A 16,983-nucleotide genomic window follows, 5' to 3' on the forward strand; every position below is an offset into this window, starting at 1 on the left:
GGGAAAGCTATCATCTCATGAACCTAAAAAAAAGGGATACCTCGTGGTCAGTATCTGCGAATGAAAAGAAACTGCTCAGACCCAGAGAGCTTTTACCATGAACCGAGAAGACTCCGTAACCGCTTTAGGGAGCGAGAGGGTGTCCCCAGCAGGTCCTTAGGAATGCATTCCTGAATGCCGAGTCACGGGAACGGAATACTCTCTTGGTCCCTAGGGAACCGGATACTAAGGGGAGGAGGTCATCAGGATTATCTCCACTTTCGATGTCGAGAATCGAAGGGTGAGGGAGATACTTGAGAAATATGGGCCAATTCTCCGGATGGATCCGGACGTGGCTGATGTCTTATTACCCCGTCCGAGTATCACATTCCGACGTAGTAGATGTCTATGAGACCGACTGGTCCATAGCCACTTCTCACCTCCGGTTCCAACTAGGACATGGTTAGATAGGAAACCATTGGGTATTTTTCGGTGTGGAACATGCTCGACCTGTCGTTATGTGAGGAATTCAGAAGTGAATGTATGTTCAGCCACAAATAGAAGTTATATCATTAGGGATTTTATCAATTGCAGGAGCAAAGGGGTAGTATACCTCTTCCAGTGCTCCTGCACTTGGACTATGTGGGGAAAACATTTAGAGAATTCCGTCGACGTATCCTTGAGCATGTAAATGATATTAAGAAAAAGAACAATACCCCCTTGGCAAATCACATGTGGGAATGTCATAATGGAGATCTTAGGTCACTATCTTTTTCGGCATTGGAACTATTAAGACCTTCCCCAGGAAAGGTGACTGGGACCGTAGAATCCTCCAAAAAGAAACAGAGTGGATCTATAGGTTTAGGTCTCAGTCACCTGGGGGACTGAACGAGAGACTGACCTTCTCTTGTTATATCTGATAGGTTGCCCCTTATCTGTACTTTATAGCTTCACCTCGTATTTCTGACAGAATTTAATATAGACGCCGGAAGCGTCATTTCTTTTTGTATATGAAAGCTGTCCGTCATCTGATAGCTTAGAAATGATCATATTTACTATAGTTGTGTAGTGGTACATTTTGGCATGGGAGAGGTCTCTTATTTATTATACTTCTCTTATCTAGTTTTTTTATCCCCCTATATTTTGTCCTGACTTATGCCAATTGTAATTACCATTAATGCGTCGCACCCCCTTTATAAACAAACTTAATATGGTGTCCCTCTCATCTCCATATTTTTCCCCCCATATATCGTGTGAAGTGGTGTAGTTTGTAGCAAGACACCATTAGACCCTTCATTAAAGCCTCCTGAGCTGTAATATATAGCAATTCACGTGCCCCCTTCTCTGCCGGCCTCAGACTTGTGCGTTCCACGATCGCTGTGCGTGAAGTGCACGTCCATCTTTTAGTCCTCCTGTATGTTTCCTGCCGGCTGTATAGCTATGCGCTCCAAGATCGCTGTATGTGGAGCGCACGGCCATCTTGGGTCATCCCACATGGCGATGCGTTCCACAGCAGCATCTGGTGGAGCGCACCGCCATCTTGCTTCAGTCAACGGCGGCTCTCATCGAGAGGCGTGGAGGATGGTGGGGGCGTATCAGGGTCCTGTCTGTATTATGTACGGTGAGATGCGTCTTCAGGTGAGTCCTGGACGCAATGATTGTTGGTTAATAGGGGAGTCTGACAGTACGTGGCCATTCAATGAGAAATGGCAACGTGCGATCCTCTGATAGAGAGGGGGGCATACCCATAGGTGGAGTAGACAAATCCGGTTTTAGCCCGCCCTTGATTCCATCATTTAAAGGAGAGTTCATTCCCTTGGCAAAATGGAGCTGTTATTTTACCCTCTGGAGCCCCCCAACCGTGTATCCTTCATCTGTGTGAGGACTGGACCATTACGCTATCCTTATGTATCAGCTAGGTGGCTTTTATATCTTAAAACTGAGGGTGTCTTACAGTTCCTCATACTCAGTAGATTGTCAGAGGATCCAGGGAAAAAATGGCAGCATGGTGATGCAGGTGCTTAGCAACACTCGGGTTCTAGGTCCAAAACTGACCAGGAACAATACAGTTAGGGAGTTTCTACTGTATGTTATGCTTGTGTTTCTCAGTAATATGATTAACTCACACACAAATGCAAACAGTCATGGCCAAAAGTTTTAAGGCTGGCGCAAATTTTGGTTTTCACGGTTTGCTGCTTCAGTTTTTTTTGGTGCAATTTGAATTAACTGTAGATTGTTATGAAGAGTGATCAGGTGACTTGGAATTAACTTAAAAGGCATTCCTTGCCGTGAAAATTAACTTAAAGGGAACCTGTCACCAGGATTTTGTGCGGGGGACATAGAGCGGGGGACATGGGCTGCTAGATGGGCACTAGCACATCTGCAATACCCAGCCCCCACAGCTCTCTGCGCTTTTATTGTGTTAAAAAAACTTTTGATCCATATGCAAATGAACCTGATATGAGTCCTGTGTCCGGAGATGAGTCAAGCGGAAAGGAGCCCAGCACCTCCCCACGTCCTCCGAATCTCCTCCTTGCTGGTTGACGTCAGAGAGCTGGAGCACCGAAATCTCGCATTGCGCGAGGTAGCGCCTGCGCAGTGTCGGCATCATGTTCATTCCCTGTGCTGGCATCAGCACAGGGAACTAACTACGCATGCGCTAGCTCGCGCATCGCGAGATTTCGGCGCTCCAGCTCTGTGACGTCAGCCAGCAAGGAGGAGATTCGGAGGACGCGGGGCGGTGCTGGGCTCAGAAAATTGGACTCATCTCCGGACACAGGACTCATATCAGGTTCATTTGCATATGGACCAAAACGGTTTTTTAACACAATAAAAGCACACAGAGCTATGGGGACTGGGTACTGCAGATGTGCTAGTGCCCATCTAGCAGCCCATGTCCCCCGCTCTATGCACAAAATCCTGGTGACAGGTTCCCTTTAATTACAAAAACGCCATTTTCATTGCATTGCAGCCCTGCCACAAAATGACCTGCTGACATTATTTCAGTGATCTTCTTGTTAGCGTAAGACAGTGGTGGCCAACCTATGGCACGGGTGCCAGAAGTGGCACTCAGAGCCCTCTCTGTGGGCACCCGCACCCTGGAAAAAGTCTATGTTGTACCAATATGCCTTAGACTTCCCCTGCCATTCATCAGCGCAGGGCGCACTATGAACAGCACAGGCAGGGCATTGCATGCAGGCTATTATAGCTAAATGATAAAGTACATGGAAGATATACTATATTGGTATTCAGGTTAAATTGCCGTGTTGGCACTTTGCGATAAATAAGTGGGTTTTCGTTTGCAGTTTGGGCACTCAGTCTGTAAAAGGTTCTCCATCACTGGGGTAGGAGAAAGTGTCAAGGACAAAGGAGCTGATATCACTCTGTCATGCTGATTGAATGAGATCTTTGTATGCCCCTGGTGGTCCCTGCTGGTAGTATGGACTCCTAGGTCGTGTTCACAGTGTAGCTGCTAGCAAGTGGATTCAACAGGTAGAATAGTTGTATTAGCTGGGGTCAGAACCAGATGGGAGCAACATCAAAGCCAAATCAGTAAACCAGTATCCATAACAGAGACAAGCCGGGTCAAACCAAGATAAAACAGTACACAGTAACAGGCATGAGAATAGTCTGAAACAGTCTGAGGTCATACACAGTAGCCAATACTAGGGTCAAGGCAAAAGAATAGTCAAATAAATGATCCTGGTCAATAAATACAAATAAACTCAAAAAATGCATAGAGAGACAAACCAAGGTGATGACCAATAACTGGCATTGAGCAGAAGGAGAGAAGGCTTTCAGTAGAGCCCATATCTAACTAAATGTCAAGCACAGCCCCCTCGTTCCTCTCTATCTCAAGAGCTAGAACAGGCAGGATTTTTCACAGCTTTCAATCTGTGCCCTCTCCTGCCTTTTTGCCTGGCTTCTGGAGCAGAAACAGGCAAAGCTGTAAAGTATTTTGGCAAAAGGAATCTGCATGAGATGTCCTGACTTTTCTCTGATGGCAGATCCTTTTGTGTTTTCAGGAGAGAAAAGCCACCATCAAGGTTGAGAATGTGTGCTTATGGGTGGTTCAGGAAGCATAGGTGTCAGCCACACAAGTCTTTTGGGACCCCTTGTTGGGTTGGGTTATTGGGCAGATAAATCTTTTACCCCAGGCAGCAAGTTGTGTGCACTAAATAAAAGTTGAGTGTACCCAGACTCAGATAGGTGCTAGGATCCTAACAAAAGGAACCCAATTTAGGGAACGGCAAAGGTATGTTCACATATATGATTTCCCATGCTGTTTAATCGGTTGCTTTTCCGGCATGTGCATGGATTTTTATAAACCCCTTTCAGAAATATGGAAATTGTACTAATATATGCTATAGGAGAATATAGGATAATCGTTTGCATATCAAAGTGGGTGATAAAGCACGTACCAGTTATTCTGCATGATGGAGAAATACCATGGTGAATCGGCCTAGTCATAGCTCGTTGACTCGTTTTAGTATCATCACAATAAATATGGATAAGCGGCTGCCGGCATTGCTGACAGTTTCACAGCCCCTGCCTCTGCCCTCTCTAATATGGAGTTGTTCTGATAATGAGAGGATTTTAGCGATTTGCAAATTCCTGCTGTTTAAGTGAAGATCAACCCGCTTCAACTATCATGGTTCTTCAAGTGCTGTGCCATTAGTCTCGGTGTATTCCAGAAAACATAAGGACAAGGTGGCAATTTTGGCAATAAACTAGGAATGCATCTTATAAAACGTTCCACTCTGAATGTCATCAGCTCAGAAAAGTGTAAAAACGGTAACTTTTCTTTCCTGAGCAGCCTATGTGCTTTATTCACATTCATGTATAGAAAGCGCACTTATGTGAGCCATAAACGCTGATGGAGAAGTTTCTGAAATTGAATGGGTTTTATACAACACCAATCCATGACTGCCGACTGCCTGATTTTCAGGTCAGCTTCTCTTTAAGAAGATTGGAGCTGCATATGCTTGATGAATTCAAGCTGGATCAGAGAAAATGACATTATGAAAAGTATAGTACCGGGCTAACGTGTCCCAGAAATTAATAAATTACCATAGAAAGAGATTGTGAAGTAGAAACTGAATATACTGAATAGGAATGTATAAAGCCAGTGGTAATTGGTCTCCTAATGATCAGCTTTAGAAAAAAGAATAAGTGAACATTTACATGAGGCTGACACAGAGACAAAGGGAGAATTTATTACGCCCTGTATTTTAGAATTTGGCACCAAAAAGCAGCAAAATAGGGCTTTTTGGAGGGTCATTCTATTTATACAATAATTTGCAACTTTTTGCCTTTGTACACCACTCGCTCCAATTTTGAAAAATGGGTGGGAACTTGGGTAAGGTCAGCTACGTAAATTAATTTCACATTTAGCCTCCATCTTAGGTCAAGTGGACTTTCGGCTGTTCTGAAGACTGGAAAAACAGTAAAGTACTATAGGAAAAGCCAACAAAATGGATTTTATAAATGAAAAGTGAGTTTGAATTCAGTTGTGTTTAGATAAGTTTAGATGCCCCACGATCACATAGGGAAACATAGTATAAAATACAATCTATAAATTGGCAATGACACCTGAGCTACCGCTCTAATACTCCAGTATGCTGTATCCAATCACTAGTGGCTGCTGCTGGGTACGTATTTTGAGGGGTTCCTGCCACTGCCCCTAGTTATGAACACTCAAGTATAGTACAAGTACCAACGCTGGTCAAAGCATACTCTTATCTAAAAGTAAAAAGTATCTTATATTTGCCGTTGGTGGTATAGTTCAAGTCCCTCTTGGTTTTTAGTTGTGCTTGAGGAGTAGAGACTTCAGCTGAAGTCTCTACTCCTACTCCACAAGCACAACTGAAAATCAAGCGGGACTTTAACTATACCACCAACGGCAAGTATAAGATACTTTTTACTTTTAGATAAGAGTATGCTTTGACTAGCGCGAGTACTTGTACTATACTTTGAGTTCACATAGGGAAACATGTTAAAAGGGTTGCCCAGCCTTGTTTAAGTGATGGTCTATCCCCAGACAGCCGTGTAGCTCCATCCTTAGATCCTACAAGGTAATGGTCACTCTCTTTTGTGGCTCACACAGTAATTATGCTCTTTCAGCATTTCGGTCATGTATGTACATGGTCTTAAAGGCATTCTCCAGACTTTTTTTTAGTGATGGCCAGTAATTCACTGCTCTGTCAGCATTATAGTGGACAGTTATCATCACTGCATTGCGGTTCCCAGTCAATGGGAGCAGTATTGTACTGATGAGCGCTGGCCACTACAATGTTGATGGTGCTCGTAGCTCCAGCGCCAACTTCCAGCAACAGAGCTACACAAAACAAATGATATCGGTCCACTAGTGATCCTGAGGATAGGCCATCACTTAAAAATGACTTGACAACCCCTTTAAGACTATGTCTACACATGACTGAAATGCTGAAAGAGCATTATTACTTTGTGAGCCACTAAAGAGAGATACCATTACTTTGTAGGATCTAAGGCTGGAGCAACTTTAATAACAACACATGTCCCGGTGCAGGACAGCCTGTCTCATAATAAAATGAATGGGATTTTGTTGCAACTCGCAATCCAAACCTGATGACTTCTTGAAACTGTCAGGTCATGGTCACAGAAACTTTCTTGTTGCAATACCACCCCCTTTAATTTCATTACTTGAGATACTGGCTGTGCTACAGCACTATCTTTGATCACACAATGTGTGTCGCATTAAAAGTCACTTGTTAGCCAAGCCGAAAAGGTGTATTAATAGTGTGTGGGGCCTAAAAGGCCTCCTAAAGGGGGGATTATTACTGTATGGGGGACGAGTTGGGAATTATGGGGGCTTAGTATCTGGAAATGTGGATGGAGAGTTTGTGTAGAGGCAGGGAAATGTTAGGGATGTCCTGGAAAAGTGAGAAGCCAACTATGTCTAGGTGTCAAATTCTGCCGAGACGAGTCATGGCTAGAAGTCTTCTTTGCACCCTTGGCCAGGTAGAGAAGAAAAGGGCAAGTGAACAACTTCAATCAGAGAAGAAGTCACTAGTGAGTCACTGGATGTAGCTGTAGTATAATCACTTATACAATCTGTAGAGCACCTTGTGAGTAAGGCTACTTTCACACTAGCGTTTTGTGCGGATCCGTCGTGCATCTGCAAAAACGCTTCCGTTACAATAATACAACCGCATGCATCCATCATGAATGTATCTGGTTGTATTATGTCTTCTATAGCCAAGACGGATCCGTCTTGAACACCATTGAAAGTCAATGGGGGACGGATCAGTTTTCTATTGTGCCAGATTGTGTCAGAGAAAATCCGTCCCCATTGACTTACATTGTGTGCCAGGACGGATCTGTTTGGCTCCACTTCGTCAGGAGGACAGCAAAACGCTGCAGGCAGCATTCTAGTGTCCGCCTCCAGAGCGGAATGGTGACTAAACAGAGGCAAACTGATGCATTCTGAGCAGATCCTTCTCCATTCAGAATGCATAAGGGCAAAACTGATCCATTTTGTACCGATTGTGAGAGCCCTGAACGGATCTCACAAACGGAAAGCCAAAACGCTAGTGTGAAAGTAGCCTTACTGGTGTCTACCACTGTGTGGTGGTAATACTGGTCTTACCGTGGTTATAATTCACTTACTGTATGGTGGACTTCAGTGACTATTTAGTAGTAATATGTGGTATGGTGTGGCAGTATTTGTTTCCCATGTATAATAGTATTATTGGTAACATTGGTCTTCATACACTTTGCTCAGTAATAGTATGGTTATGATATTTGTTACTTGAATGCATCATCCCATGGTACTTGTGGTTCTTCATCAGTTGAAATTTTAATCAAACTTCAACTCCCAGCATGCATTGATAGCTGCAGGTTCGCGGAATGCTTGGAATGATAGTTTTAGAAAAATCTTGGGAGCCCATTAATGAATTTCGCAAGGAACCCCTTTAGCAACCAGTGGTGCAATTGCTTTAGGTCCACAGCCGTTATTTAGGGGGTTCTCCAAGATGTTTGTTTTCTTACTTAGCTTACTTGTTCATGGGATAATACAACCCCATCCTTATCTCTAGTGTCTGCTGACATGATTGCCTCAGCATGTAAACACAGCAACTATGCTCAGATCCATACAATGCCTGGAAAGTATGTTCCCGCTGCAGCAGTATCACAGACTGGCAGTGGTGTCCTATACATTACACAGTGATGAAAGGGGGGAACTAACTCTCCTTGGGGAGAGAGCACCTTATTCAGTGTGAGGAGACGTATAGGCCATACATGCTCCTCTGGAATTCTGGGAGAAAAGAGATGCAAATGAGCTCTTAACAATCTCTGCCTCTAATGATACCAGTAGTAAGGCAGCTATCCTAGAAGTCAATGTTCAGCTCTTAAAATAAGCCTTGAGACATGACTAGAGCTTGTTAAGAGCTCATTTGCATCCCTTCCCTCCCAGAATTCCAGAGTAGCAGGTATGGCCTATAAGTCTCCTCACACTGGTTAAGGTGCTCTCTCCCTAAGGAGAATTAGTTCCCCTGACCCGGACACAGGCCTCTCACCCAGTTAAGCCAGTACTCTCTGCTCTGCACTGATGAGGGGCAATCACCCCGAAACAGATGAGGTGCTGGCTTATTTAATATCCAAGTCATGTCTCAAGGCTAATTTTAAGAGCTGAACATTGGCAGGCTCCTCGCTGATCTAATATTAATGACCTATCCTGAGAATCGGTCATCAATATCGGAATCTCAGAAAACCCTTTCAATTTGTAAAATATCATTAAAAATAGTAAAAAATAAAAAAGAGAGTTTCTAAAAAATCTGGATTTCATCGAAGAAAAAAGTACAGTAGACTTCACAGGAGATAAATTAATATTTCCACACATGTCACACTTTTATTTTACTCCTGTTTGTACTTAAAATAAGTAAAGGTGATGCCCCTTGGGGCAGTCTCTTAGCATGTGACTGGCTCCAGGCTTTAAAGGATCATTAACATCAGATACATATAAATGTTTATATTGGTGGGGGTCTGAGTGTTGAGACCCCCACCAATTCCTAGAATGAGGGGAGAGAAGCATGCGCATAGTGCACTCTCTTTCCTCATTGCACGAGAAGGACTGTAGATGTTTTAATTCTGTCCTCAGCAGCGAGGAGAGAAAGCGCGATATGTGCAAGCTTCTCTCCCCTCGTCCTAGTGATCAGTGGGGGTCTCAGCACTCAGACCACCACTGATCAAAACTTTTGATATGTCTCTATGAGACCCTTTAAAGCCAGTTGAAAGCATCTCGCTTTATCCATTGATGTGTTTTAGTTAACACAGAACAAGGCATCAGCTATGAAGGGTTATGGAGATGCAATTACTAAAACCGAATTCACAAAATAATGCATTGAAGTCACTATAACATGTAGAAATAAATGTAGGAGATACATACCTTGAGCTGTGCTCCTCTGTAGTCTAGTCAGTGGAAATTGTGCCGTGTGCTGACTTTATACATGTGGAGTCAAACAACGAGTTCTACTACTGTGAGATAGGTATTTGTACTTTGTGCCCCAGGGAAGCAAACACATTTCAGCATGGATCTAGTAGGGTTGTCCCACAAGAGGTGTGGCACCAGAGAAAGTGACTGCCAAATATCTGTGTGTGATAACTCACGCTGTGATGCAAAATGTAGCGCATACCCACTCACATCTAACAATGTGTAATATGGTTGTACTGAATCCTAATAGGATATGGCTAATAGGAATAACAATATACAACTAGAAGCAGCAAAATGGATTAAGATATGACCACCTCTTCCAAAAACGACTTAGGCTACTTTCCCACTGGCAGTAGGCTGTTCCAACACGCTGCGTTTTTTGTCCGGCCGCCTCTCGGACAAGAATAAATAAATAAAAACACCCCTATGTAATGTGTATGGGGGTGGCCCAACCTGCTCCCAAGGTTGAGGTTGGGGGAAGGACAGACATCTTGAATTTCAATCCTTGGTTCCCACAGGAGGCAAGTTAGTGTCAGAGTTGTCTGGCAGAAGTTTTTTCACCTCTTCCCACTGAAAATACATAAGATGAATGTATTATGTATATAGGCGTTACGTGAAGAACAGCATATGGCATATGAGTACTCCACTGAAAATGGGAACACCGTACCCTGCAGGGCCCCTTGATATGAGCGGATGGTTGAGCATGCGCACTTCCACGCCATTCATCTCTATTAGAATGCTGGAGATATCCAGATGTTTCCAGCAGTCCCATACAAATGAATGGGGCAGCAGTGTGTATGCCCGAATTGCCACACATGAAGCTGCATGTATGAGGTCTTCCTATAGTTATTCTAGCCTCTCTCCAACCTAAAATGGCCTCCTCTAGAGAACAACATGAACTGTATATCTCCAAATAACAGCAACAGGTAAGCAAAAAAAGTGTCCTAGTTTTCATGACCCCATCTGTGTGAAGTCACTGTCCCTTGGCAAATTACATCCTGCTATGTAAACTGGTTATGCAACTCTAATTGCCTACCGCCTGAAACCATCAGTGATGGACCTGCTGGCTCTACTAACAGGACTTAGAGAGACCTCGGGTCATAGGCCACCAGCCTGGACGTGCCTCTGCTCTTGGATTTTTTTTGCAACGTGCCATTTTGACCATAACAAGCAGTGTTTTTCTCTCCAGTGTTACCTTTCCTCCACCACAGAAGACAGCTAAAAGGCAAATATAGTATTTCACTAGTGACACAGACGCAGGAGCTGTACACAACACCTTCACAGATAACTACCACCCCCAACCTCTAACATTTTTCCTGCAGCCCTTGTCCTGGGAGAAATGGCACCACAGCAGAATGTAAAACATGACCTTTTGGTATCAGTGATGTAAAACATGAAGATGTTACTGTTCATTTCTTTATTAAAGGGGTTGTCTGAGATAATTAGAAATGTTGGACATGCCCTTTATTAAAAACATATTCTACATTTTCTACCAAAAGAGTCTGTCGAGACTTTTTTTATGTTTACTCACTTGCCATGCCTGCTAAGCTCCTATTTTGTGGGTGTTTTTTATGGTTCAATCTGTTTTATTAAGAGAATTGTAGAATAGACAGTAAGAAGATACAATCTTGTAGGAATTACCAAGACATAGCATAAGTCAAACATTGTGTAAATTAGTAGGTAACTATGAGTACCCATAACAATGAGAATAACGAGATAAGTGCCATATATAAGCAAATATAATGATCAGTGGACTAACAAATACATACTCGGGGGGGGGGGGGGGAGACTAGACAGATACATGCTGGGAAGGGGAAGAAGGAGAAAGGTGAGTATCAGGTACAGTAAGTGACTGGTTATCTATGCATCTTAAGAGGCGACAACAACAATAGTCAACAAAGTCGAAAATTGCATAGATCTCCGAAATTAAAACCAAGGTTCCCAAGTCTGTGCAAAAACAGACATCTGGTTATGAGCCTCTGCTCCCATCTCTTCCATATGAACCAAATTATCGAGTGCAGATACCCAGGTTATTCTCTGTAAGCTCTCGGTTAACCGCCATCTACGGGGAAGTATCTGCCTCATGGATTGTATAAAGGTTCTGAGTACTCCTCTCTTTACTTGTTGAATCCGTCCTGGGTAAATAGACAATAGTGCTATTAGTGGGAGGGCAATATATTAGACCGGTAGAGAGCATTATATAAAGTGAAGACATCTTGCCACAGTGATGCCACTCCTGGGCAGTCCCACCAAATGTGGAGCATGGAGCCAACTGCTACTAAACATCGCAGCAGGTATTGGGTACCGAGGGATAAAACTGGTGGATCTTTACCGGTGTCCTATACCAACGTTTCAATATTTTATAGTTAAGTTCCTGGATTTGACTGGACACAGAGGATTTTTGTGTAAATAAAAGTGATCTTCCCCATTGTTCTGCAGTTAAGGTTATAGCCAGATCCTTCTCCCAGGCAGGGATGAATCTAGGGGCAGTCCACTGAGTATTAATTGTACCATCCCCAACTTCCCCAGTGCCCATCAGACTGTAGATAAGTGAGATAGCATGTCTAGGTCCAGAGTCTGCAACACATAATTTTTAAAAGTCTGTTAGAGAAGCCGATAACTGCGATCCAGGAGCCAGGAAGTTGAGGAATTTACGAAGTTGAAAGTAATGAAACCATTGTCCTGAGGGGCTAGGCAAGAGGTGTGACAATTCATTAAGAGGATATAATCCTAGTTCATTATAAAAATCCTGAATCCTGGTCATGACTATATTAGAATCTCTGAAAGTTGGGAGGGTTTTGATGCCTTCAGGTAAATCTGGATAGCTTGACAAGACCGTTAACGGTCCGGGCGTAGTCATTAGTATAAGTTTAGATGCAACTTACCCCATGACTTTGCTAGTGTTCGAATAAGTGGTGAGTTTGAGGTAATTGTCTCTGGAGAGAGAGTGGTAGCCAGAAAATATCTGTTGCCAAATGTGGTTCTAGTTCGTGTTCTATCTCTACCCACAGTTTTGTAGCGCGGTTATGAAAGAGATCTAGGACATAGTTTGCGATCGATGCCATGTGGTATGAGAGAAAGTTAGGTAGACTCGCTCCTCCCATGATCTTTGGATGGGATAAGGTACTGTAGCTTAACCTCACCCTAGTACAGTTCCAGATAAATTGGGAGGCCACCTTTAGGAGGTGAGATGTTTGAGGGATATCACAGGGGATCGTCTGGAACAGATACAAGAGTTTGGGTAAAATGTCAATTTTAAGAGCATGCATTTTACCAAACCATGAGATTTGGAGGGGAGACCATCTTTGAAAATTTATTTCAATGGATCTAAGTATTGGTTTATAGTTAAGTTTTAAAAATTGAGCAGGGTTTGCCGATAAGCAGATTCTAAGTGTTTGATGGAATGTGAGGCCCATCGATATTAAAATGTTTCTCAAATATGGGCAACCTCTCGGTGGGGCAAAGTGATGTTTAATAATTCTGACTTCTGAATGTTTACTTTGAAGTTACTAAGACGTCCTGTAACGGTCACGTCCACACACACACAGGGGGAAGGGTAGTGACCACTGCGCTCCACCCTCACCCCTGGCCCTGCCTACTTGCCTCACGAGTCCTGATGACAGGGGACAACTGGACGGCAGTCCCTAACTTAGGATATGTGCAGGGAAGACAGACAAGACAAAATACGGAACATGAACGGACCGGGTCAGAACCAAGAGAGCTACACAGAACAACGAATTAAGCAAAGAATGGTCAGGAGAAGCCGGGGTCAAATACCAGGAGAGTAGCGAAGTACAAGAGGAGTCCTAAGAGAGTAGTCAGGTGGGAGCCGAGGTCACAATACCAGGATGTATGCGCAGTACAGGAGGAGCAGGCAGAGGATCGTCAGGGAACAGGATCAGGTAAATATTCAGTAGTCCAACAAATAGCCAGGAACCTAGAAATTAACAGGCAACCTGTAGCCAGCAGGCTGCCTGTATTTATAGTGGGGAGTGAGGGTCATGTGACGTGGCAGCGTCACATGACCGACAGACCAACCAGTCGAGCACCGAGTGATCAGCTCGGCGCTCAAGGCAGACTAGGAGCAGGGAGCCACCCAGCTAGTAAAGCCGCCCTGGGAATGAGGTCAAACACAGAACCTCATTCCAAAAGCTAAGCAACAGTTCTGCGGGCAATGGGGGACCGAGTGCACCTTCGGAACCCCGTGACACGTCCAAAAAGTTCAAATTCTCGGAGGACCGAGGGTAGCCCCAACCTGGGGGTGGACAAATATAGCAGGAGATCATCTTCAAATAGTGATAACTTGTGTTTGGTTTTCCCTATTTGTATACCCATGATTGATGGGTTATATCTGAGAGAATTGGCCAAACATTCCATAACTAGAATGTATAGGAATGGGGAGAGGGGGCATCCCTGGCGTGTCCTGTTCCAAATATTAAAGGGATCAGACAATGAGCCATTGACTCGCACCTGTGCCAAGGGTGAGGAATAAAGTGCCAGGATCCTGCTGATCATCCTATTCCCCAGTCCTATACAGTCCAGTGTTTTTGCTAAAAACTGCTAACCCTATCAAATGCCTTCTCCGCATTTGTGAGCAGGCATAAGGGTGTCTTTGTCAACCTGGATATGGCAATTATTCCAATAGATTTCAGGGTATTCTCTCGTGCTTCCCTACCTGGGACGAAACCCACTTGTTCCCTGTGGATGCAGCTAGGAATGTGTGGGTGTAATTGTAAAGCTAACAATTTTGCATTGATTTTCAAGTCCACATTAAGCAGGGAGATTGGTCGGTAATTGGAACATGAGGAGGGATCTTTATCTGGCTTAGGAATAACCGTAATGTGGCCCTGAAGGGCTTGATGAGGAAAGGGGCATTCTTCAGAGATTGAGTATCTGTAGGATGATTGGGGATAGTTCCTCGTTGAGCATCTTATAGAAGCGTGGAGTCAGACCATCTGGACCTGGGCTTTTACCATTTTTGAGCTCTTTTATAACATAAAAGTTCTGAGGAAGAGAAGTTCTCCTCTAGACTGGAAGCTGATTCATCTGGGATATTTGAAGGGCCAAATTGACTTAGATATTGTCGTATGTCTTGTAGATGAGCTTCTGACGTGGTATCTCTTGCTGTCTTAAAGGGAGTCTGTCTGACAATATAAACTGCTTACATGGCTCTCTAGCACAACTACACAAGATTCCAATGGTACCTTTTAGGGATCGATGGATTATCGGTTTTACCGATATTATCGGCCGATATTCAGGATTTTGACAGTTATCGGTATCGGCATCTATTTTGCCGATATACCGACCGATAACGTATTGGGAACACAGAACGCGGTGCTCTCAGCGCTTTCCGTGTTCCCTCAGCAGCACAGGGGAGAAGGAAGCAGTGTCTCCTCCCCCTGTGCTGCTGCTGCAGCTGCCACCAATTAGAGGAGAGAGGACAAAAGAAGGGGAGGGGCTGTGGCCACCGCTCCACCAATGAAGATACCTCTCTCATTCATTCATATACAGGAGGCGGGAGCTGGCTGCAGAATCACATAGCCAGCTCCCGACCTCTATGAGCGGTAGCTGCGATCTGCGGTAGTTAACCCCTTAAGTGCCGAGGATCGCAGCTACCGCTCATAGAGGTCTGAAGCCGGCTATGTGATTCTGCAGCCAGCTCCCGCCTCCTGTATATGAATTAATGAGAGATTTCTCTTCATTGGTGGCGCAGTGCGCCCCCCCAAGCCCCCCAGTATTAATCATTGGTGGCGCAGTGCGCAGTTCAAAAATGAAAATTCCCAGAATATCGGTATAAATTATCGGCTATCGGCCTGAAAGTTCACAAATTATCGGTATCGGCCCTAAAAAATCAATATCGGTCAATCCCTAGTACCTTTGTTGTATTCTTCTGACTTTTACCGGCTGAAAAACGTAGTTTTATCTATATGCAAATGAGGGCTCGCAAGTGCCCAGGGGTGGGGTTCTTGTTGTAGGTGCCCAGGCTGCTCTGCCTTCTTTTCATATTACCCCTCCCCAACCTCTTGCTGGTCCCGCCCTATAAGGCTGTTCCATCATCCCAAGTACCGGTCGACATCCGGCGCGTGCGCAGTTCACCGCCGGCCCGGTCATTGGCGTGCCTAGGGGGGGCAGTCCGCCCCAAGTGCTGGCTCTCATGGGGGTGCAATGAATGCTTCTATCAATACAGATGGAAGCGCTCATTGCTGGAGGGCTGATGCGCCCACATACTGCGGCGGGGCACGGGAGCGCGTAGTTCCCTGCCCCGCTGCCGATCACCGCCATAGGCTTCAGGCCTAGTAGGCCTGAGGCCAATGCGGTCGTGAAATCCAGACGCAGGCGTGCGTGATGACGTCATCGCGCGTGCCTGTGTCGGGATGCAGCAGCACAGTGAAGTGTGCGCACCTTCCTCTGCGAACAAGCGCAGGTGAGTATTTAGCTTTTATTTATTTATTTTTTCTTTATTTTATTTTCTTTATTTATTTATTTATTTTATGTGCCAACTTTGGGGGACATGGGGGGAACACATAGGAGGACATGTGGGGGAAAAATATTGTGGTGGAATACTGTCATGGCGGTCTAACGGAGGAGAAGAGGAAAGAGAAGGTCTACATGACAGGAGATGTCCCTGGATGTAAGAGGTATGTGGTCAAGTATTGGTGCCAGAGAAAGGACCCACCCTGGGTGCCAAACACCCTAAGCACGCCACTGGGGCAGGTACAGACTGATCAGACAAAAACACAACAATTATGAATAAAACACCAGCAGATAAGCTACAAAGAAAAAGGGAGCCGGCTATGGTGGCTCAAATTTAAACTAAACAGTTACTTTAGTCACGGGCAGCACTAAGTGCTGCAATCCCTAAGTAGGGGAAGTAGAAGTCAAGGGCATGAGTTCAGAACTTAAGTCAATTCGGTGCACACGCCTACACGTACTGACTGATGGGTCTGCCCCATTTAACTTCTGGGTCTTCAAATTGGGCACATGGCCTGAGCTTGCCCTTTACGCCTTGGAGGTGCTGGCCTGCCCTGCAGCCAGTGTATTGTCCGAACGTGTTTTTAGCACGGCAGGGGGGAGATCACAGACAAGCGCAGCCGCCTGTCCACAGCCAATGTGGACAAGCTCACGTTTATTAAAATGAACCAGGCATGGATCCCACAGGACTTGTCCGTACCTTGTGCTGAGTAGACAAGTATTACGGCCGCACCCAGCCATTGTTATACTTCAGCACGCTTTCTATTTGCGTTCTCTTTTCCATTTCTCAATGTTTTGGGGCCTTCCCAAATTATAAAATAAATAAATAAAGGAAAAAACAAAAACAGTGTTAGCTACCTCCTCCACCGCCGCTTCTACCTAAACCGTGGGCCACCACCTCCTCAACCTCCTACTCCACTTTGATCTCCCTCTCCTAGTTCAAGATTATTATTTTTAATTGTTTTTCTATTTTATGTTATTTTAAGTCATTTCCCTATCCACATTTGTTTGCAGGGCAATTGTCCTGCTCTTAGCCCCCATTTGGCTTCCTTTTGCAGCCCTCT

General features: G+C 44.6%; 1 protein-coding gene across 2 annotated transcripts in view; it reads right to left on the minus strand.

Moving 5' to 3' along the window:
* The window catches only part of PC (pyruvate carboxylase), a 495,508-nt gene that overhangs the window by 406,202 nt on the left and 72,323 nt on the right, over window positions 1-16,983 (minus strand). The window contains exon 1 of one of the 2 annotated variants that reach the window (XM_040410262.1): window positions 9,404-9,499. The exons of the other annotated variant lie outside the window; for it this stretch is intronic. The gene's annotated coding sequence lies outside the window, so the exon portion shown is untranslated. Of the gene's footprint in view, window positions 1-9,403; window positions 9,500-16,983 lie in introns of those variants that run through there. 2 annotated transcript variants of the gene reach the window in all.

The sequence above is a fragment of the Bufo bufo genome, chromosome 10 (genome assembly GCF_905171765.1).
Source record: "Bufo bufo chromosome 10, aBufBuf1.1, whole genome shotgun sequence".
Classification (NCBI taxonomy): Eukaryota; Metazoa; Chordata; class Amphibia; order Anura; family Bufonidae; genus Bufo; species Bufo bufo.